The sequence below is a fragment of the Hippopotamus amphibius genome, chromosome X (genome assembly GCF_030028045.1).
Source record: "Hippopotamus amphibius kiboko isolate mHipAmp2 chromosome X, mHipAmp2.hap2, whole genome shotgun sequence".
Classification (NCBI taxonomy): domain Eukaryota; kingdom Metazoa; phylum Chordata; class Mammalia; order Artiodactyla; family Hippopotamidae; genus Hippopotamus; species Hippopotamus amphibius.
The window spans coordinates 128475006-128499769 of record NC_080203.1 but is presented as its reverse complement, the minus strand read 5'-3'; the positions used below and the strand labels follow the sequence as shown (position 1 = coordinate 128499769).

At 41.3% G+C, this 24764-nt stretch overlaps 1 protein-coding gene across 8 annotated transcripts in view; it reads right to left on the bottom strand.

The window, feature by feature from the left end:
- The window catches only part of MID1 (midline 1), a 371359-nt gene that overhangs the window by 207559 nt on the left and 139036 nt on the right, over positions 1–24764 (bottom strand). For 5 of the 8 annotated variants that reach the window (XR_009050264.1, XM_057718033.1, XM_057718040.1 and 2 more), the window contains exon 2: positions 16549–16653. The exons of 1 other annotated variant lie outside the window; for it this stretch is intronic. The gene's annotated coding sequence lies outside the window, so the exon portion shown is untranslated. Of the gene's footprint in view, positions 1–764; positions 895–16548; positions 16654–20771; positions 20792–24764 lie in introns of those variants that run through there. 2 more of the 8 variants (XM_057718039.1, XM_057718037.1) reach the window with 2 other exon arrangements.

Here is a 24764-nt window from a genome sequence, read left to right as displayed (position 1 = left end):
CACTTGTGTCATGAGAAGAACTTTCCCTTACAGTAGCATTAGCTACTTTTCCTTTCCTGAGTAAATCAGTTATTTATTTAATGGGGCTCCTACACATGCCAGAGTGGGTAGGGCACTGGAGATATAAACATGTATAAAATCCCCCCAAACCACAGGAGAGGTGGGGGTAGAGTCGAAGGGCAACAATAGGAGTATGTGCTACAGAAGACTCCCTCTCATTTATTCATTCATTCATTCAACAAATATTTATTGAATGCCTTCTATGTGCCCAGCACTGTTCTAGATGCTTAGGATACATCAGTGGAATAAACTAACAAAAATCTCTGTCTTCGATGTGCTTCCATAGCAGGACAGAAAGATAATAAACAAAAACAAAATAGCCAAATAAATTATATAGTATCTCAGAAAATAAGCCCTATGGGGAAACAACACGGTAAGGGGCAGTGGCAGTACCGTTGGCAAGATGTGGGGCTTGAAATTTACATGAGAAGTCAGAGAAGACCTCTTAGGAAGGTAATATATGATCCTCTCAACTTAAGTAATAGATATTTGTGGGGTGACACCAGTATGTAGCGGGAAACCTTGACTTTAGGGTCCAGTTGGCTTGGATCAAAATCTGTTCCATGTTATTTAACAATCTGAGCCTGAATTTCCTCCTCAGCAAAATGGGAACAATAACACTTCCCTCACAAATTGTTGGGAAGACTGAAACAATATTTGCCAAACCTCTTTTTTTAAACATACATCCGATGTATCTGGACTACCTTGAGCTACAGGCCATGAGGCAGCATGCTCTGTATGGCCTCCATCTGTGGAAAGAGCCAACCATCTTCATTTTCCAACATGCAGGCCAGGCCAATCACCTTTATTCTCAGGATCTGAAATGGTCCAGGCTAGCCATCTGGAATATGAGAGACATGGAGACCATAGATCATATAGACCATGTAGAAGCACCTTAGCTGATGCTTCCTAGACCAACCAGTCCCCAGATGACCTGCCAGCTGACTGCAGAAACATGAGTGACCCCAGGTGAGACCAGCAGGAGAATCACCCAGCTGAGTCCAGGTAATTGCTGGCCCACAGAATCATGAGCGAATGATTGTTTACAGATAGCTTGTTATGCAGCACTGGATAACTGATACACTTCTCTCACACACACACCCAGCACAAACTTTCCATTTTCTTTCCTTAAAATAAAAGATTTTTTTTTTGCCATTTACCACCAAAAGAAGTCCTGACTAAAATGAAAGGGCTTCCTGTGCTCATGTCAATGACTTGATGCTCTGTCCATTCATTTAGTTTATCCTGTGACTCAAACTATGCCCCTAAATCCCAAGCTTCTCCCAACCCCCATGTAGCCACTACCCACCTATGCCCTGTCCTCACAAGTTGCCGAAGAACTATCTCCTCCCTTCTCTCCATGCCCAACACCTGCAGCTTGGACCCCTTCCTGTGGCCTTTGCCAAGGGTCTGTACCTGCCACTTCTTGTTGGCTCTTCCTAACGCCAGCTGCTTGACGATGCGACTCTCCATCTGTTACTGATCATGGGACCTACAGCCACCACTCCTCACTTGTCTGTGCAGACTTCCTCCTGCAAAGAGGAGAGCTACCCACCTGCTAAATACTGACAATCAGCTTCCTCCCTGGATATTCTGTTCCATTAGGCCCAGATGCCCATGCTCTTATTCTTCTGGCTTATCCTCTGCCTGAGACACAGCTGGGCCTGGGAAGTTAGGTGAATCTCCATGAGCTCTCATATTCAGATGACAAATTGTAAACAGAAGTAGATGATGAATTTTTACAACAAGTCACAAGGAAATTCTCTCTCTTCCTGGTGGAAGAATATTGACAAGGCTGTTGCAGGGACCTGTGGAGTGTGTGTACTGCCTTTGGGGTCAGTAGACAGTGAAGATGGTTCCCAATGGTATGAGCCAGATAGGTGAACGCTCAACTCATATTCCTTTAAGCCCTTCCATTCCTGTGCCTGGTAGCCTGACAACAGTCAGCCCCTACATCTCTTTGCTAGAGAGCTTTATCTGGTGCTGGAGCCAATTTTTGCTTGCTCTGGCAAGGCCAGAGGTACTGGAGAATTAAAGTCTCCCACCTTTGGCCCTGTGCAGTCCTTACCTAGTCAATTACCAGAGCTGGTATATAAATACCCCAACTCCCTCATCACTTGGATAGGATACCTCTAAGGAGTCTGACGCTGGCGTCCAGAGTTCCCCAGTAGGATTAAGCCCCAGGTGCCCACAGTGAGAACTTACTTGAAACATATTGTTTATTGGTTTCCTTCCCTCCTTTGTCTCTCTCCCTCAAATAAATGACTTGCACTTGAAATTTTGTTTTAAGACCTACATCCAGGAGAACCCAAACAAAGACAGTAACCCACCTATTGGATGCCTTGAAAGACAGGAGCTGGATCTATGAAGGTGATGGCAACAATTTAGTGGGAAAAGAGCCTGAGAATGTGATGATGGACAGAACGAGCCATTTGGATGGTAAAGAGGATAAGAGCTGCCACTGGGCCCCATCTGCCCTCTGTCCAGGAGCCTGGGTGATTTTCCTGATAGTGGAGTAACTGAAACAAGGCTTAATATCAGGGAAATTTTTGGTTATGACCCGCTTCATCTATAACATGGACATCAGTCCCTTTGCCCAATATCCACACGGCAATAAACTTGTGGAATTTAATTTCTTTTCATGTGGAGCTATTCAAGCATTGCTTTGCGTATTTTTATGGGAGAATGATACTCTGATGTGATTCTTTGTCTAAGAGGGAAGTACAATTTAAACAGATAACCAGGGGTGTTCCAATAACTATGTTCAAATATTTATGCAACACTGACTTTTTGAGCACAGAGTTAAATTGGTTAGTTCTTTTGCCAAATGCCTTCAGACTTCATTGACTTTTTTTGGAATTAGTACAAAAGCAGAGATTATATCCAAAACGTGTACAAGGATTCTGTGTGGTCCAGAAGATGATGAGTCTTTGCTGGTCCAGATGAATCAAATATTGCACAGGTTTACTCTTCACGTTTTGGGACAGTGAGCGAGCAAGGTGTGTGAGCTGACTGGGGAAAGACCTCTGTATAAATCTCTGAGCTATTCTTCTAACAAATGGCAGGAAAATGCTTAACAGTTCTGAATGATGAACCGTGTAAGGAAAAAAGTGATTCTGGCATCTGGGAGACAATGCTGACCATCTGAAGAGGGCTCCCTTTGCTCACAGCCAGTATTGTTGTCATTGCTTTGTCAAGAATTCTGAGATCCTTCAAGCATGAAAGGGAGGGTAGGGAATCGAATCTCTCTACTTAATAGAGAACGTATTAGAACCGCTTCAAAATTAGCCTTGGCTGGGCTTAATGAAATTTCCCCATTGTTCGGCAGCGGCCCACCAGATTCACAGCATTCAAATGGTAGCCCTTTGACTGTAAAAAGCCTCGCAAATCAGAGAACTTACAAAATGAAGATTATCATTCCTCTCCCCCAGGTTCACAAAAAGACTCAAACCTGCTCAGCCTTCGGAGTAGGCTGACTATTAGAGGCATCCCGACTCAGGAGGACACGCTTTATTCTCAAATGCACAGTTTAATGCGTAAAATGCCTATGATATGGAGCCAGAAGTTTCTGCTATGAAACTCGCCAGCCCTGCTGTGCTCGAGAAATCATTTTTGAGAACGGCAGAGTAACCAAGAGACGTGAACTGGAGTCACTCCTCTCTGGTGTTGCTGAAGTGTCTCCGGTGGGATTTTGCTTGGAAGGCCTTCTCCCTGGAGACTTGTCCCCAGCTCTGGTGAAATTAATTTGCCTTCACTGGCCCGAGATAAGAGAATTATAACTGCTTCTCCACCCTCATCTCTTCCACTCTGCTCCCACACACAATCTTTGTGTTTCCAGCACAAAGAAAATATCACTGCACTATCCACATTACTTTCTATTTGGCACCAACATGTGCATAAAATCTGACCCTCAGAGCTCACTTTTATCACTCACTCTCTGTGCGTTCATCTCCCTTTGGCCTGAACAACAGTGCGCCCAAACTTACAGTCTTCAGAGCACCAATCAGTGATGCAACGTAGTGAACAAAGGATCTCTTGATTCAAATTATACCAATGTCAAATGCTGATGTGTGTAAATAATTAATTGTGTTTTCACTGGTGAGTCCAGTTTGATCTTTCACTGCCTGGTGACCCCTGGGGTCTGCGGCTCTCCAAGAAGCAGGGACGTTTAGGATTTGTTATTACCAGCTCATAACTAATTTATAGATTACTGTGGAGTCAGGTGCACAGATTCAGCGCCTCATCTATCACGATAAGTAGCTGCAGTGTTAAGGGCTGGCTACTTCCCAGAAGTCAATGAAGGGAACAGATGAGGACAAGGGACCAGGCCCGTATGCCACAGAAGGGAGATCTTTCAGAAGAAATACGAATGTCTCAAGGTAAACAATTTTCTACTTACAAACCACCACGCTCGCTATCTCCTAAAGGTAAAACCCACTGTACGTCACACAGTTTAAAAAAAAAAATCATTAAAATTCTTTATGTTTCCCTCTCTGATTTGCCTTCTTCAGTGAAGTTTTTACCAGAACAACTGCATTAGACTCAAAGTTGTAGGAAGTACTATTGCTTTTTTTTTTTTTTAAAGAGAGGGGACCTTCTTAACAGGAAAACTTTATCATGCTCAGAAAAGACCTTGAAAGAAAAGGAAAACATTGAAGCCTAATTACAGCTTTGATAACACATGTGCTGTGTCTTTGGACAACAGCATTGAGTGTAGGGTTTATTTCCTTACGATTTTCTAAAGTGTGTGGTATTATATGCACATGTTGATATGCGATAGAAAGAAGTGAAAGTGCAAACTCTAAAAGGGCCATTTATTATCATATCGATACATACCTTCAAAGAAACCAACGCCTTAGGGATGTATATTACATTCCCGAGTTTTACATGGTTTCCTCGACAGCATTAAGAGTTTTCTGCAAAGATACTCTGGAATTCCATCTCCATCACAGCCAAGTATGTACTCCCACCCCCTGACCCCTCAGTCGTGTCCACAACTTTGACACACAAAGCTCATTCCCAGAGCAAAGGAAAGATGGGCTGCGTACGTAAAACCGAAAATCAGTGGCATCTGAAACAAGTACTAGTGGAATATAGAAATCTCTGAACATATTCATAAGGAGTGTTTCTTTATGATACTTTTCTCTGTCTCAGGGACAGCCCGAAGCTGCGCCCCACATTCTGAAACTGTTGCTATGGCAAAGCGCCTTGTTTTATTGACCATGGAGCACATTGTTGTGTTTAAGTCATGTAAATGATCAGGATACAAAGGAGAGGGCCCCGGCAGCCCCCGCTCAATCACGGCAGTGCTGGGGTCTCTCCCCCTTGACACATGCATTTACACAGCCTGGGAAGGCATTTCTTTCAGAAAGCCTCCCTCCCTGGGTGCTGTGTGCGAACTGGTCTTTGGAGACATTTATGAGATCTCCATATCTTTGAGAATCGATTCTGCAGGGGAAAAAGAATTCACAATGATGAAGCCCTTGCTTTTGTTTTAAGGCCAGGATCTTTCTATAGAAATTTTGCATTCACTACCTAGTAACACATTTGTGTTTCCAGGCTGCTGGTTTTGTCTAATATTTCAGCTTTCTATCAATTTCTGTCAGACGCAAAGTAGGAGAGTTCCTCTTTTGTTCCCCACTTATCTCTCAAATATGTGTTTTTAATTGAGTATTTTACTACAGCATCAATTCACACTGATTAGACATAATTATAGAAACAAAATATGCAGAATACATTTTAATAATGCCTGTCACCTCTGAGGAAACAATGAGGATCTAATTTAATGATCTAAGTGTTGTTTGAAAGCAACACAGAGTTAAAAAATAGTAATATATTTTGAAACGGAGCTTATTAGTATTTTTGGATACAAATGGAAGTTAAAATGCACCATTATCTGGGGTTTCAATACATGTAATTAAAAAAAACAACACTGAGGGCAACATCTGTTTACATGAAGGATCAGATGACACTCTTTAACCATAAAAGCTTGATCCAATGAAAACAGTTTCAACTGTGACACTTGAGACAAGCTGTGATAATTTGTAGCCCAATTTCTCAGGGAGATTTCACCACTATGAAAATGGATTTTTGATAGTATTCTGTCAATGTCGATTTCTAGGGTTTGACTTTTGCACTTATGCAGAATGTTATCACTGGGGGAGGCTGCATGAAGGGTACATATGAATTCTCGGTACTAGTTTTGCAACCTCTTGTGTCTTAAACGATTTCAAAATACAAAAAAGAGCAAAAATCTATTTTTGATGCTGAATAAAAATGTATTTTTCTGACTTGTAGAAAAATGTGCTGTCTCAGTAGAGCTTAGATAATTATAATTACAGAGCCATATGACATATTAGTCCCAGCACTTGTATAGGCATCTGGAGTCAAAGGAGTTCTGGACAATAAGTTAACTTTCTCAACAAAAATTCTATTTACTCCACATTTTCAATTCACTCAGAAAAGAATTCTGTAAACAATTATAAATGAGAGATCTATTTACTTTTACTGCTTCAGATGCCCTTCCAACAGTTATTAAAACATTATTTACAATTCCCATAAACCTAGTGTGTCATTGGATCTCTCACTTTCTCTAACTTTCTTGTTCTCTTTTCTAAAACTTGGTAGTTAAAATCCTAGTTTTGTATTCCTCCCCTTCGTGAGTGAAGTTCAGAGATTTAAAAAAAAGGAATATAAAACATAGCACAAAGCAAGATTATACCTAATGTAAATGTCTGTTCATATTTCACTTGGGTGTAACCATGTGTGTCTGTGTATGTGCAAGGAGGTGTGTAATCATACAATGTCAGGATCAAGAGGGTCATAGGAATCACCTAATTCAACCTAAATATTAACATATTAAACATACATATATTTGATATTTATAATACATACTGCTGGTTATATAATAAGTCTTTGCCTTTCCATGGCATTCTTTAGGAGGCCATGATAGCACACACCTATTTTTATCCTAATATCATTCTGTGAACTTACTAGAGGTTGTTACTATTATTCTTATTGAGAAAATGGGCAGCTAACTTTTAAAGACGTCCAGTCACTGGCTTACTCTTGGAAGGCATGCTAAAGCGAGGGTGGGGATTAAAACCCAGATTCTATACTGCTCAGCCATCAAAAGGATGAAATAATGCCATTTGCAGCAACATGGATGGACTGAGAGATGATTATACTAAGTGAAGTAAGTCAGAGAAAGACAAATATCACATGAGATCATTTATATGTGGAATCTAAAATATGACACAAATGAACTTATTTACAGGGGATGTGGGTTTGAACACTGGTCAGGGAATTAAGATCCCACATGCCACGGGGCAACTAAGCCCACATGCTGCAACTACTGAGCCCACACACCACAACTAGAGAGGAGAAGCCCACGCAGCACAACCAAGAGCCCACGTACTGCAACTAAGACCCAACACAGCCAAAAATAATAAATAAAACCCGCCAATAAACGAAACAAAAGAAACCAACCCCCCCCCCCCCCCAGATTCTTGCTCAAGGTACTTCATTCCGTGCCACAGGCTCTAAAGCCACAGCCATGATTAAACTGTCTTGTTTGGCATCTCCAACAGTGGCACTTGGAGAAAATATTTAATTAAAACGATAACAGGAGTTAGTTATCTCTTTTTAAATTGTAACAATTAAAAGCATCTTGTGAATGACCTAGGAACACTGGGCTCTGCATCATAACTCTTTTTCTTTTCTTCTTTTCTTTTCCTCACAGCTTCACTGACATACAATTCACATACCATATAGGTTATTCATTTAACGTGCACAGGTCAAGGTTTTATTGGAATATCCACAGAGTTATAGAACTATCGGCACAATCTGATTATAGAACCGGCTCATCTCTCATAAAAGGTACCTTGTATCCATTAGCAATCACTCCCTACTCCCCCCACCCTGCACTCTCAGCCCCATAACAATCCCTAATCTACTTTCTGTTTATATAGAGATTTATTTAATCTGGACATTTCATACAAACGGAATCATACAACATGTGATCCCGTATAACTGGCTTCTACTCAGCATAATGTGGATGTACCAGTACTTCATTCTTTTTTACTGCTGACTAATATTCCATTCTATGAAGATGCTACATATTATTCATCCCTCCATCAGCTGATGGACATGGGGGTTCTTTCCACTTTTTGGCTATTATGAATGATGCTGTTATGAGCATTTATGTACAAGTGTTTGTGTGGACATATGTTTTCATTTCTCTTGAGTCTATACCTAGAAGTGAATTGTTGGGTCATGCTAACTTTATGTTTATTAACTTTTTGAGGAACTGCCAGAATATTTCCAAAATGGCTGCACCATTTTACATCCCACCAATAATTCCTTTTTTTTAACCCGAGCTAACAAAGTCACTCTGAGGGCTTCTGTCTTGACTGTAATTAGTAAACTCCAAAGTCCCTTCTTTCACTGGCCAGTTGGAAGATGGGAGAGTGTATTTGCCTCACCATGATTTCAGAAAAGTGACCAGGAATTAGAATGAGAAGCAAGGAAATTAAGGATGTGTTTGTCAATTCTACATCTAGAGTGTGAACTACTTTTTGGCAAGGAAAATTAAAATTTTAGATGACAACAAATACATATGTACAAAAAATGCAAATAGTCCTACAACAATGAAAAGAAACCAAATCAACCAACCAGTCACACAGAGACGTCCAGCGTGTAGACATTTGCTCCTTCATCTCCTGAAGAATTAGGAGATATGTGAACTGTTTTTATAGTTCTGTAGTTTTCAACAGCAAGAGATATTTTTGGCTATAAAGACATCCATGCAAAAGCTCTCACACCTGCTTCCTGCCCACAGACACACAACTGTGAAAAAAAAATCTCCAAAGATGCATGAATAAACCTTTTATAATCTCAAGGATTCTTAACTTTCTAGACAGGGATCAATACAGACGTTGGCTTTTCAGGCAAGCTGGGACACCTTCTGGAATTTAAAACACATGCTTGGCCCCTGACAAATCAAATAAGAGTCTGGAGGTGAAGGAGGTTGCTTCTTTTGTGCACAAACCTAGCAATGCTCTGAGTAGCTCTTTTTGCGTGGCCAGAAAGGTATGTGCCAGAGAGGGATGCCGACGTCCCCTGGCTGGCACTACTAGGCAGCTGGAGCTGAAGTGGCCGTTTTTTCTCCTTCTTCTTGAGTCTTATAAGATCCATGGGTAGGTGCTTTCACCTTGTTCCTGTGTGTGAGCTATGTGGCGGGCCGGATTTCAGCCATGTAGCCAGTGGGTCGCTCCCAACCGTGATAAGCAAACAAACGTTCTGGCTGCGGAACCAGCTCCAGCAGGGAGAGCTGGAAGGTGTTGAGTGAAAATGGAAGAGAAGAAGAGGAAGAAGGGATGAGTCAAAAGAAAAAAGAGAGGAAACAAAAGACAGCGTGAAATAGGGAAAGGGTAGGTCCTGGGACAAAGGTCAGAATTGGGGAAGGGTGGCAGAGGGCAAAAAAGCAAGAGCTAGGAGGCATCCTTGGGCTGCAGGCGTTAGCAAGTGCCAATCTCCTGGCATCAGCCCGGTTCCCACTGAGGTCTTCATGCCCTTGGTTGGTACAATAATTCATTGGTAATGCCCAACTTGAGTTTGCCAAGGACTTCAACCCTCAGCAGGAGTTACCGGTGGTTTATAGCTTTGCAAACTGAAATTGAAACTCAAAATGCCTTTGATAAACTGCAATAGAACATTACAAAGCACAGAGAAGAAATCCCCTCTATGTTATAGCATAATATGCAAAGAGAAAAATCAGAAATATTTTAATGGGAAAGGAATAAAAAAAGCTAGCCAGCTAACTGATTATAGAAGTAAGTTGAATATGGAGATACACTAAAGTATCAGCTACCCATCCTGCGGAAATCTGGCCATTCAAACTATTTCAAAGGTACTCTGCCTAGTTCCGAGTGCCACAGATAAAGAGAGGTGTGGAGAACTTGGCAAGAGTTCAGAGGAAAGCCACAAAGAAGATCAAAGAGTTGATGAAAAGGGACCTGAGAGGAAAGAGTGGGGGAGCTGGAAAAATTCACTCTGGAGAAGAGAAGGTTAAGGAGATAATTGACTCTGGTCCTCAGCTACATGAGGAACTTTTCACAGGCAAGGTGGCCACCTGCCCTCCATCTCCACCATGGATGGACAGAGAGGCAAGGACTTAAATAGGCAACATGAGGGATCTCAGTTAAAAGGAATTCCCTGACATGACAAATGGCAAATAACGAAATGGGCTCCGGATCATGGATGGGAATAAGGAATATCCTCCAGTTCTTAGAAAAGAGGTAAGACTCTCCTATGTATGGGATGGCTTGCAGACCTTGCTACCTAGAGCTGGGGATGGGATGATGGAGTGGGTCTATTCTAACATTCTAGAACACAATCTAGTTTGACTTCAGACTCGTGTATTCATCACTTGCCTGACCAAATTTCTCACATTTCTAGGGCTTGACACAAAATACTTTGCCTGGTATAATACCACTTTGAGATATAACCATTTCATCTGTGAAAAAGAGCACTGGGGAAAAAAATCTTTGAAGAGTGGGAATTTGTTGGGACTTCCCTGGTGATGCAATGAATAGGACTCCACGCTCCCGGTGTAGGGGGCCTGGGTTCGATCCCTGGTCGGGGAACTAGATCCCACATGTATGCCACAACTAAGAGTTCGCATGCCACAACTAAAGAGCCCATCTGCCACAACTAAGACCTTGTGCAACCAAATAAATAAATAAATAAATTTAAAAGTGATCTATTTTTTTAAAAAAAGAGTGGGAATTTGTTGAAGGACACAAGTCAGCTAAACAAGACGCATAAGGGTGGGGGTGGGGTAAAGGCACCTCGGAGTGCATGCTGGGATTAGGGCTAATTAAGATGTTGACTGAATCTATGCTAATCATGTCCCACCAGACTCTGCTGGATTAGTATGTAAATTGGTAAACTCTGTTCTGAAATTGCCCTACCAGCTGAGGTCTAATTACTGACTAGACATAACAAATAATAATGGGATTTGTATTTTAGGATGTTTAATTACGGAAATACACGTCTGGAAAAAATACCAGTTGTGTTGCACAGAAAGAGAATTCATAATGTTTTACCCAAGGTTTATGAAATTTTACACCTTTAATAAGAGCACCACAAACTAGGGTGCGTGGGGGACTCCTTTCAGAGATCCAGCATCTGTGGAGGGACACCAGAATCACAATGATTAATTCGCTGCTTGAGTAATTTCCCCAAAGCATCTCAAAGACTAATTGTTTCATTGCTAATACACAGCATCTTGTGAGCTTTTAGTTCTATCACCAAAAGAACTGGAACTCATCCATGAAGAATAACCAAAATGCTGTGGATTTAACGCAACCTCTCGGTAGCATGCATTCAGATGGAATTAAGAGCAACAAGCCAAAAATACTTGTAGGAAATGAAACCCCTACCATAGTTTTCCTTCCCTGAAATTATTCTACGATATTGCAGCCATGAAATTTATGAATCAGAAAATGGTTAGTCCAATTCTGAAGCAAGAGCGTGTATTTCACAGTTTTAGAGAAAAAGAGCTTAGGTCTAGAATTCACTGAACGGGTGTCTCCGGACGGAAACTTCTTTGCAACTATTTATTGCATCATTCTGTGACCCACCCTTTCCAAAAAGCAACTCGCATAGGAAGAGTTATAAACAGAGTTTTAGACACAGTTGTAATAGCTCTATGTGCCCACCTTACTGCTATTTCTCCCATAATTTTAAAGGCACATGGGTGATCATTAAATCTTTATTAGGTTTTACATCAGAAAATAAATTATTCATGTTGTTCTAATACATTCTGATATCTTTACAGCCCTTCTGCCCACATTTAGCTAAACAAATCTCATTTGCATAGCATTTTTATTTTACTTTAGGACAGTTTTGTTACGAAAATATAAGGCTTAAATGCCGATTATGTCCCAATTACGTGCCAATTTCCCACACTTTTCTTGGGTCCATACAGTGCATGACTAATGAGGGAAAGTTCACATAATTAACAAAGACGGATGATTTCCTTTCACTTATAAGAAGTTTTAGAATGTTTGCTCTTGCTGTTATATGGCAAGAGGATGGGTATTCTGCAATAAAATTCAGTGAGTAAGCTTGTGTTTACAGTAGCTCCAAGCCTCTATATATTTGAAGTTACACATGTATATGGAAATTAAATTCGTTGATCACCTCAATTTGAATTAGTGAAAATAAAGTGTTAACTTATCTTTGTGGTGTGGAACTACAGGGAAGAATAATACAGTATTACTCTGACCTGAGGATCTCTGAACTTTGCATGGAAATTCATTGAACACAATAATTTTTCATTGAAGGCTCAGGCTCTTAAGATCTCATAGGCATATTGATAATAGTATTTATTTAGGTTGCAACGTGGATTTTAGCTTCTTTTTTCATTAGTTTTCAAAATATAAGACACACTAGGAGATGTCTGATTCCCTAATGGTGGATGAAAAAAATCTGAACAAACGTTCCCTTCCGATAGGATACTGAGTTCTCGCCGTCAAGCAGTGCTATTAAGTGTGCATGATGACATCTTCCTGCAGGCAATATATCACAGCAACATTATTTTAAGTGCTATTGCCCAATGCCCAAAGGCACCTGTCAGCAATTATGTATTATTTACTATTAAAACTAATCATGACCTACTCTAAGCATTGAACCCAGGGTCAGGTACTCTGGGATGATCATTCTAACTCGGTCCCCTTCTTGTCAGGAGTTTTGGGAGAAGTCAACGTGGGGTTAGAACATTTGGAAGGTTCACAGAGAGTGTTTTGCCAACACGTATGTAAGCAGAGTGTAAGCCTGAACAGATGTCATGTTGAATGTAAATCTCTCAGCCATTGGCTAGCAAGCTATTGGGTAAATCTCCTATTTTTTGGAATTCTCACTTTGAAGCACATTATACAATTGTAGAGCATTATCCTTTCAACAAATGGGCTTTGAAATCCTCTTTCATTAAAGCAAGCTGCAGGGACTTCCCTGGTGGCACAGTGGTTAAGAATCCACCTGCCAACGCAGGGGACACGGGTTCGATCCCTGCTCCAGGAAGATCCCACGTGCTGCGGAGCAACTAAGCTCATGCACCACAACTACTGAGCCCATGTGCCACAGCTACTGAATCCCACATGTCTAGAACCCGTGCTCCGCAACAAGAGAAGCCACAGCAATGAGAAGCCCACGCACCACAACAAAGAGTAGCCCTGCTTGCCACAACTAGAGAAAGCCTGCCCGCAGCAACAAAAACCCAAAGCAGCCAAAAATAAGTAAATAAATAAATTTTTTTAAAAAGCAAAATGCAGATTATTTTGATAAATACGACTATTGATCCCAAAATGTGCCTAACTTTGGTCATGGGGATATAACCAAAGTCTCCTAGTTTGCTGTTCCAAATGGAGAAATACCACAGTGTCCTTCTCCAGCCGCTCTGAGTGCCTATCTTAGCTCAGTAGCTTCAGACGCATGAGAGCCAATCTTCCGGGCTAAGGGGCAGAAGCCATGAGTTCAAGTCTGGCCGTGCCATTCTCCAAGAACTCTCCTTCCTCGCCTTATAAAGAGGAGCTTTCTGAACAAGAGTTGTAAGGAATAAATGAAAGCAAATGTGTGCCCAACACAGTAGATACCAAATCACTGTTTGTGACATAAACATCCAGTAGAAAAGGTGAAACAAATCTGAATTTTTGTGTTACATAAATTAAGGAGCAAACTTAAGGGGCTGGGTCTCATATCATCGTGGTGACCTAGCTATAAAAGAAAAAAAGCTCACCCTATTCCTCTCAATAATACCTCTTGATATTTGTCACCTGGTGTTTACAGTATAATTTTTCAGAGCACATAGGCACCTGTTCTATCATTTCACATTGTAACTTTTGCAAAGACTATAGAATAGTTTAAAGAAGATAATAAGAGAATGCAAAAAAGAAGTTTACACCTATCTTTCTTAACAAGGATGATTTTTCTTTTAAAGACCACCTGCAGTGGGTGATACTCAAATCTTCACATTCACAGGGCAGCTCCACCCAACAGGCTCGCCAATGATACTGATACTGAAGAAGAACCATATTAAGGACCAGGACTTTTCAAAAGATGTAAACATTATTTTAGAATTCCTGGGGCATTTAAAAATTTTATTTAAAGCTCTGGCACACTGAACCCTTAGCCTTTAAACACACACTAGCAGAGTGAGACATGAGACCTGGGGGTTCGAATGTTATCCTGGTGATCACCACTTTGTGACCTCAGGCAAGTTCCTTACCGTAACCTCTCTCTGCCTCAGTTTCCCCATTTAGAAGGTAGGTAATTTTATAGCCTTGTCATGAGGATTAAATGGAAGAATGTACAGAAATGGCATAGCACGTGGAGGTACTGATTCACGTAACACCCCTGCCTGTAACAGCCCTGCACCTACCATCTTAACCTTCTCATTGCTTTGCTCTTTCCCACTTCCTTTTAGATAAAGACTATATCCTCGTGTCAGATTTATCCAGAGGACCTTGGAAGCACTTCGTTTTTGACCAGGTATTTTTTTATGATTGCAATATGGTGTTCTCCATGTGGGTATAAATTCTTAAAGAGCAGGGAAATAGGATCTTTCTCTAATATTGCCCCTATGCCTAGCTCAGTGCTCCACACCAATATTTTATTTTACCACGCATCACATCTTCCTGACTGCCAGGCGTCTACAGGAATTTGCCTCAGAAAAATTCAGAGTTCACCTCGACTGCAGTCACTGCTCTCCCCATGGCCCTCCCTTGGAAATGTACAGATAGCGCTCAGACTAAACAGCCCATAAAATCATAATTAGTTGTTAAGTGAGGCAGTAGAGTGTCATAATTAAAACCATGGGCCCTGGAGCCAGACTACTTGGCTCCAACTCCCTTCTCTCCCCTGGTGAATTGCTCAAACTTGGGCAAATCATATAATCTCTCTTTGTCTTGGTCTCTTCATCTGAGAAATGGGATGTTGATGACAGTAATATCTACCTAAGGGGGTTGGTGTGAAGAGTAAATGTAAGGTGCTTGGAATAAGATAAAGCACTCAATAAATATGAGTTCTTGTTATTCCTATCACTGGTATCTTCACAGCTGGGCTTTGAGCTACACGAGCAAAGACGCGGTTCCGGCCACCACTGTATTCCCAGCACCCACCCCACTGTACTCACATCTTCTCAGAGTCACCCACCCAAGTTGTCCAAGTCACAGACTCTTTCCTCTCAGCTATCCTGCCAACGCGCTCCTTTTACCTCTCACACTATTCCCCATCCCCTCTTCTACAGACTCTGCCACAAGTCATGGTCTCAGCTCCTCTGTCCTGCAGTCCAGGTGGCCTCTTAGTTGGGCCTCCATTTCCATAGGACCCTCTGTACGCTTCCTAACGTGAAAACCTGATTATATCACCTGTCCATCTGAAATTCTTCTGTGGCTTCCCCTTACCTACAAGATCACGGAATAAGTAAATATCACATAGCTATAAAGACATATTCAAAAGGGTGTGGAAATCAGAATAATGGCTCCCCAGTGATGTCCATGTTGATTCCCCAAATCTGTGAATATGTTACACGGCAAAGGAGACTTTGCAGATGTGATTGAGGATGCTGGGATGGGAAGATTTCCTTGGATTAGCCTGGTGGGTCCAATGTAATCACAAAGGTCTTTTCAAGGGAAACAAGGGGACAAGAGAGTCGGAGTCAGAGAAGGAGATGTGACAATAAAAGCAGAGGTCGGAGGGATGTGAGGCCACAAGCCAAGGAATGCGTGGCCTTTAGAAGTGGGGAAAAGCAGGACACAGATTCTCCCCTAGAGCCTCCAGAAGGAAGGCAGCCCTGCTGCCACCTTGGCTTTAGACCACTTCAGCCTTCAGACCTCCAGGACTGTAAGAAAATAAATTTGTGTTGTTTTAAGACACTAGATTTGTGGTAATTTGTTACAACAGTGATAGGAAACCAATACACAAAGCAGTTGAATAGATAGTGCTGACTGAATAAACGTGTTGAGGCCAATCGATGACTAGACTGAATGCGCCAGGTTAATGCACCAATACATCTAGAATACATTTTTATTCATGACACGTCACTGTTTCCTCTCTCTCTCAACTCACTGCTTTAGAAGGGGGCAGGGGGTGCATTTCTCAGCTTTCTACCACTCTGTCCTTTCCTCAGCTTCCCTGCAGGAGGCAGGAAATGAGCCCTAGCAGGGTTGGAAACCCAAGTGTCTATACAAATAGAGGAGACACACCTACATCCCAGCTTGCTTGCAGACTGGGGACCCTACTAGATGTATGGGGAAAACCAGGGCAGGTGTGGCCCAAAACCAAACCAAATTTACTTCTCATTTCCCCTAACCAGGCAAATCTAAAATGCTGCCTTCTACATTTTAATATGTTGTTTCTACCTTGACATTTTAAAAGCAGTTTTTACACATAAATACATACAGCACCTGTCGAATCCCTACTTACGTATGTTGGCTGTCAGCTCATAAAGGAAGTCAGGGAACAGGGTGAAACTGTCAAGGGAGATTCTCTGGAAGCATTAAGATAAGCTGTAGGGAATGATCAGTTGATCTGGGAAAAAAGACATGGGTGTTAAGAGAGTGACACAGGAGTGGCTAAAAAGTGCCTTTGCGGAGCAGGGGACAGATCTGGGTTTGCTGCCTTAGTAGTCACATGACATGATTTCATTATTAAATTCTCTGGGCCTCAGCATTCTCACCTTTAAAATGGGCATGGGACTTCCCTAGTGGCAGTGGTTAAGAATCTGCCTGCCAATGCAGGGGACACGGGTTCGATCCCCGATCCAAGAAGATCTCACATGCCGCAGAGCAACTAAGCCCCTGCACCACAACTACTGGGCCTGTGCTCTAAAGCCCACAAGCCACAACTACAGAGCCCAGGTGCCACAACTACTGAAGCCCGCACGCCTACAGCTGTGCTCCGCAACAAGAGAAGCCAGTGCAATAAGAAGCCTGTGCACCACAATGAAGAGTAGCCCCTGCCCGCCACAATTAGAGGAAGCTCGCACACAGCAACAAAGACCCAGCGCAACCAAAAAAATAATAACAATAAAAAATAAAGTACCTGCAAAAAAAATGGGCATAATAATACCTATTTTGCAGCATTGTTGAGAAGATTAAATGATAACATGCTTGTGAAGATGCCAGGACAGTGTCTGCTACATGGTGGATTCAAAAAAGGCTCCTTTCTTTTCCATGATGCCCTTTTCCTATTGATATTATTGTAAACTATGTATACATTATTGTGATACATCATTTAACAAAACAAAAACATTTAACAAAAACCATCTAATAGAATAAAAGCTGATAAGTCAAGATAAAACACGAGAGAAGGAATAGTCATTCATAAGCTGTAAAGATTAAGCTTGTGAAAATGTTTTGGTCCATGTTTTCCCAACCTGCACCATGGCCAGATTAATTCAGGAGAAGCCTGACTTCTGAATTCCTGAAATGCCCAGCTATGAGAATAACACACAGTGGATCTCGTACAGTGTGAGAGGATTATCGATTCACTCAGCTCCCGGATTCTAAGTAGCCAGTGATATATTTTCAGGTATCAATAATTCAGAAGAAGGAGCATTTTCTGTGGTTGCTGAAAGCACATTTGCAATTGAACCATGTGAACAAGTAAACAATTGTTAGAGTAGCAAAAGGTGGCCTCTTCCCTTCTAGCTGCAGCCACCTCTGCAGGGAGCCCCAGCAAAATACAGTTTTTATCTCTAACAGCAAATGTGGGCCACACGAGTGACACCAAGACACTCAATAAATAGAGGCCAGATGAATGACAATTGCATAAGGTGGTAGTGAAAAATGACCAGCAAAAATATTTTAAAAGATCAACCTGGAAAGAAAATCAATTCTAATAAACTTGATGCTCTCGAGCTCAAATATCATGAAGCTAAATAGTCTTTGAAACTGCAATAAGCACGCAGCAGAGAATAGTAAATAACATTGATCAAGCCTGAAAACCTCCCAGGCATTCTGCGAGTTCACAGATAAATTGATTAACTGTTATCTCACACCCAGGACCCCCAAATTAACTGCCTGCATTCCGTAAATAATTCCTAGGCAAAGATAAAACTGTTTGCTTGAATTAGCATTTTCAGTTGAAGAAGAATGAAAACTGAAGAAGAGTGAAAACTGAAATTGAAAGAGAATCATCTTTCATTTTTTTTAAAAGAAAGAGTATATATTTTTCAGGCGTTCATATTAATACGCATGCAAAGAAACTTTATTTAAATAGTTATATACTTCAAAAAACCTGACTGCTCTTAATGAAATAATGCCACACATTTTCAATTTTTGAATACTCTAATAATCAGGTCATCTTAAGACTGTAGTTAAGGAGAAAAAACTCTAGGGGCCTAATCTCAATGGAGGTTAAAGTTGCAGACCTGGGTAAATTACTTGCTGTTGAATCATTTTACTTGAGTATCATTTTCATGATGTACAGGCTCAACTGGAATGATCATAAGTGTACTCTTTGGTATATGGTAAGTTTAGAAACTAAACATCTACTTTGCAGAACTTTGCATAGTTTGCAAAATTTTTAGTTTTATTTTAATGAGGAGGGGAAAAAATGCCATCAGCTACATTAGGCAGCACCCAAACTTTCTCAGGGAAAAATCACCACAACAAAGATTACCATCGCCTCCTGTGCTGTGGGGGAGGGGCAGCAGGGCTTGCAGGAACTTGGTTCTCAGCTATGGGGACAGGCTCTGGACTTGTCTGTCACAGAAACAACAGCTGTCTGTCACATATTTTCCCTATATATACTCCAACTTGGAGGACTTTAGTAGTTTGCTTGAGGGGTGAATTGCCTCCAACTGAATAAATATATTTCTAATCTATCTGGGCTCAAGTTTACCAGGATATACTAAAAGGAGATATATATATGTATATGTATATATCTCCTTTTAGTATATATACATATATATATGTGTATATATATAGCTCCACACAAATGCCAAAATCAATTCTAAAAATAACAAGATGGAATTAGGGAGTAAGAAATAATGTTTGCCAAATAAGGCTGTGTGAGCAAGCTGATTCCTTGAAAATCCAGAAGGAGCATTGGTATCTATTCTTTCCGACTCTGGGGCAGCTTTCTCACTTCTTTCCGATTAGAACACCGGCTGTGTAACGAATAGAGAATGTAAGTTCTTCATGACTGACTCAAAATTCTGTCTTCCTCATTTTAGTGGGACCACTCTCCCCTTATCTCACACTGTCTAGAACTTACTCTTGGGACTGTTTGGTTGATCAGCAGTGGTTTGGGTCTGTATGGCCCTAGTTAAAAAACAGGTGAGATGGGCACCCTCAGGGGAAACAATTTGGAATTTTCTAGAAAGGCCTGATTTTCTCCCACCTCCATGCAGTTGTACCTCCAAACTAATCAAATTTAGATATAGTCTTTAAAAATATGATTATCCTATAAATAGGTGCGTTCCCATTCGGGGTATAGGGTCTGCGTGTGTTTCATTTAAGTCAGTTGCTCAAAAGTGATGCTAATCAAATTTGGGAAAAGTCAAATTACTCTCTGGCTACCAGCCCTTTGTGCAGGAAACAGCGCCTTTCTCATACATTAGCCAGAGACAATGCAGGATATCCCCCAGAACTGCTAACCAATTTCCCTTCTTTCCAACACCAGCACTTTAATAAAGCAGTTAGAGTAGCATCCCAGGAGTAGCAGGAAAAAAAAAAGCAGTCTTACCAGTTTCTCCTACGGGTAGACGAAGGAAAACCACCCCCAGCTGCTCTAGGCCGGGCAACTGGGTTTCTTAGAGTCACTTTACTGAGGGGACCAAGAAGGCTGAAGTCTTCCTTCCGTCTGTTTGGTTTCTCCCCAGCAAGCCCTCCCAGGATCTTTCTCACAAAGCACTCCGCTCTTCTCTAATCCCCTCACAAGGAAAACCGGCACACACACCAAATGACTTCTGCAGAAGCGCCTCTCCTGGGGAGTGGGAGGGGAGGGGGTGAAAGGGGGTGTTTGCTGGCAGGGATTCCTGTGAGGCGGTTCCTCAGAGAGGCATGGGACCTGGACACCAAGTACTGAGCCCGGGACCAGGATGGGTCCCTGGGATGTGCGTTTGCTCTTTCGGCACCCTCCAAATGCTCAGGGATGGGCAGGGCTGCTCAGCCTAAAACTTCATCTGACTTCTATACTGCTTTCTACTCCCTCCAGAACAGAAGAGTTTCAAACGAGGTATGTAGAAATCAGCTAGAAGCTGCCCAAATCTAGCTAGCACTCTCAAAGCCCTTGACAATTTATAGCAGCTGTTTGTTTTTCATTTATTCCCGAACTGAAAATAAACTGAAAACATCGAGAAAACGCAGGAGAGCAAATAAGAAAACGTGGATCGACACGCGCTAGCAAAGATCCCGAAAATAACTGTTCTGACCAAAATTCAGTTGTTAAAAGTCATGTTTTAAAAATATTCATGGAAAGTCAGTTGCCAAGTTGTAAGGCACGACCTTTTTTTTAAGATCTAAAGTTTCCCTTGTCTTCCTGAGGACAGGGTTCACCCTTGCATTTCACAACAATATTCACACCTTACAAATCCAAATCCCCTTCCAACCGAAGATGAATAGCTTACAAATATCTCAGAGATGCTATAATCAATCTGGAATTCCTCCCTTTCCCCTCACGTTTTGGAAAAGAAGACTTACCTTCCTATTGTGTCATTTCAAACCCTGAAACGAATAAATCAAAGAGGAGACAAGCAGATTTTGCAGCGAGGGCTGCTTGCCTTGGAGTCATTATTTCTAAGGAGATGCCGCTGTGCGGGTGCCTCTGCTCGGCAGCGTGCCATTTGGGCCTTTGAAACAAAATGAATCGGCTTCACACCACCAGCTTTACTACATCCTAACTCTCCAGAATGCCCCAACTGGGGCAGGCCGCCCCTTTCCGTAGTGACCCTGCAGAGAATCAGAGGTGACGCTGTGATGGATGAGTTTCCCAAGAGACAATGCAATCTGTGACATCACGGTTCTGTCTGCACCCCCAACCCCAGGCTCCGTCCAGCCTCTTCACTCTCCATAGAAAACTGCCTCTGCGTGGTGACAATGCCATCTCAATAGCAAAAATGAGCCCGGGGTGCAAAGCACATGCTGTAACTTAACTGTCCTTCTTCACTTCAATTTTCTGATTCCCTTTTGCTGGGGTAATGAAAGGAGGACTGAGATAGTGGACTGGGGAGAGAATTCAGACAAAACCAAACAAAAGCGCAGAATATTCTAAAAGTTTATCACCTGACAGCAGAATAGTAACCTTCAAAAGAAACATTTTATTTTTCCTATCACTATTAAATACTTCCACACTGACACTGATGTCTTTCTGTTACATGTGACTTGAGATTTTACAATGAAATTATATACAAACAACTGCAAAGATATTTAAAGTGTCTGTATGAAGACTTTCAGACTTAACCACAACTCAATAGCACATTTTTCTTGATTATAAAAGATTTTCCTTTCCCTCACTCTCAAGAAATATATAATTCTTGAATTAACCTTGGCTATTCGCTCTACTCTGTTTTAGTTGTTCTCTGAACCAGTATACGTCACCAGTCCTTTTTTTTTAAGTTAATTAATTAATTTATTTTTGGCTGCGTTGGGTCTTTGTTGCTGTGTGCGGGCTTTCTCTAGTTGTGGCGAGCGGGGGCTACTCTTTGTTGCAGTGTGCGGGCTTCTCACTGTGGTGGCTTTTCATGTTGCGGAGGACAGGCTCTAGGCATGTGGGCTTCAGTAGTTGTGGCTCACAGGCTCAATATTTGTGGCTCATGGGCTTAGTTGCTCCGCAGAATGTGTGATCTTCCAGGACCAGGGATTGAATCCGTGTCCCCTGTATTGACAGGAGGATTCTTAACCACTGTGCCACCAAGTCCCCACATCACCAGTCTTAACATTTAGAGTAATACTTAGTAAATCCATTTGAACTTCTAATACAAACACACTTGTGAATAAAAGCTCTAATATCTTTGTGACTCTCATCATTACCTCCATCCTTTTCACCCATTTAAATTTCAGATTGTGGCACAAGGACAATAAAAAACCCAGAAGATATCTATATCTATATTATCTCTCTCTCTCTCTCTCTCTCTCTCTCTTTCTCTCTACCTCTATCTGTATCATCTATATCATCTATATCTATACTCTTTTTCTAGCTTATCCATTATCTACAAGTGATCAGTAGATCTATCTACATAAAAATCAAAAACTTTTGCATGGCAATAAAACAGCATAAGCCAAGTCAAAACAAATGGAGAACTGGGACAGAGGGTCTGTCTCCTTTATGTTTAACAAGTGCCTAAACTTTGAAAAGAGAAAAACCTACCACCCAAAACAAAAATGGGCAACATGAAACAGAGGTGACATGTAATTGGTCCTTAAATATATGGAAAGATGTTCTTTCTCACTTGCAGTAAAAGAAATGCAAATTAAAACTACACCAACATATCACTTCTTGCCTAATAGAGTGGACTAAATCCAAAGGTTTGGCCTCATACACCATTGGGGAAACTGGTACTCTGATAGGTTGCTTGTGGGAGTACAAAATACTACCACAAAGATGGAGGGGATCTGGCAATAAGTAACAAATTTAGAGATGCCTGTACCCTTCCATCCAGCCATACCACTTCTAGGTATCCATTCCACAGAATCACCGGTACAAACGTAAAACATCACACGTTCAAGCAAAATAATGGAAACCACACAGATGTCCAGCAGTAGTTTGATTATTCCATAGTATCTACATAGCAAAGTTCTGAACAACTGAAAAAGGAAGGTCTGATCTCCATGTACTAATATGACAAATGCCCAGGTCATCAAAACAAAGTTTAGAAGAGGGCATGCGGCTGTGAGAAATAAGGAAGAGGCAGTGAGAGGACTGAAAGTCTCTATATGCCTTTGCCTGTATTTGCAAAAAAAGGGAACTCTGGAAGGATAAATAAGAATCTAATAAAAATAGGTTTTTATAGGGAAAGGAAGTGAGTGGGGCGGGGGAGGGCAGAAATGGACATGAGATTCCTTTGTGTTTACTTATCCTTTTATGTCTGCACTTGGCAAACTACAGATCCTCTTCAACTTGCGATGGGCTTACATCCTGATAAACCCAATGTAAGTTGAAAATTTCCTTAGCAGAAAATGCATTTAATATACCTAATCTACCAAACATCACAGCTTAGCCTAGGAGATGTTAAATGTGTTCAGGACACTTACGTTAGCCTGCAGTTGGGCAAAATCATCTAACACCAAATCTACATTCTAATAAAGTATTGAATAATTCATGTAATTTATTGAATACTGTCCTGAAAGTGAAAAGCAGAATGGTTGTCTCAGTCCAGAATGGTTGTAAGTGTACAGGTTGTTCCCCCTTTGTGATCATGGGGCTGAGTGGGGGCTCCCCAGCCCAACATCAAGAGAGAGGGTCAGACTGCATATTGCTGGTCTGGGAAAAGATCAAAGTTCAAAATTCAAAGTACGGTTCCTACTGAATGTGTATCGCTTCCATACTATCATAAAGTCAAAAAGCCATGGGACTTCCCTGGCGGTCCAGTGGTTAAGACTCCGTGCTTACACTGCAGGGGGCGTGGGTTCAATCCCTGGTGAAAAAAAACATAAGTCGGGACTATGGTAAAAAAAAACATAAGTCGGGACTATCTGTATAGCCTAAGGACCCCAAGGCCCTCTGCCTGGTTTTGTAAATAAAGTGTTATTAGAACACAGCCACACCCATTCATGGCATGCTGTCCATGGCTGCTTTCCTGCTCCAGTAGTGGACTGAATGGCCCACAAAGTAAAAATGTTTACTAGCTGGCCCTTTACAGAAAAAAATTTGCTGACCCCCCACTCTGTGTGATGAGATGACTTAGCATAATGCAAGAGACAGTCTTAAGAAGATGGGATAGATGTCCCTGGTTTATATTTTAAAAGATGTTAAATTGAGATCAGAATACTTGTGTTTAAGTGCTGGATGTCTGTCTGGTTACTTAACTTCCTTGGACTTGTTTTCATCATCTACAAAGTGATGACCCTGGCTTTGTTGTGAAGATTAAATAAAACAGTGAAACAAACATGGAAACACCTTGTAAACGCAAAACTACTATACTGACCTAAGATTTATTTTTAATATTATTATACTGGGTGATAGGTAATACACATATACACACATAATCAGTAAAGACAATTGATATTAGAATAGCCATGGTGTTTTAAAAGTTTGCAGCACTTAACAAGAAAACATTGCCTTTAAACTTTTCTCCACTTAACATTTCTAGGTAATATTGGATTGGCCAAAAAGTTCGTTCGGGTTTTTCTGAACAAACTTTTTGGCCAACCCAATACTTTTCTCAGCCATGGTCACTGGCTAACTCTTAGCTCCCATCTGTTCTCCACAGCTAGTCAAGTCATAGCATCTGATCATCTGATGATACTGACTCAGAAGTAAAAGCCTACTCAGGACAAGGTCTTCAGACTGCAGTAGAATTATTTGGTCTGCAGAAAGCTCTTGACATTTCTAGACTTGAAGATATCTTTAAGTTCTAGTAGTTAACATTCATCTAACAGAGGTTATCTTACTACAAAGTACGGCATACTACGTGTATTTGGGTTCCATCTGGGGACTATATGTGACAAATACGTACTCAGATTCGAGGAAGAGAC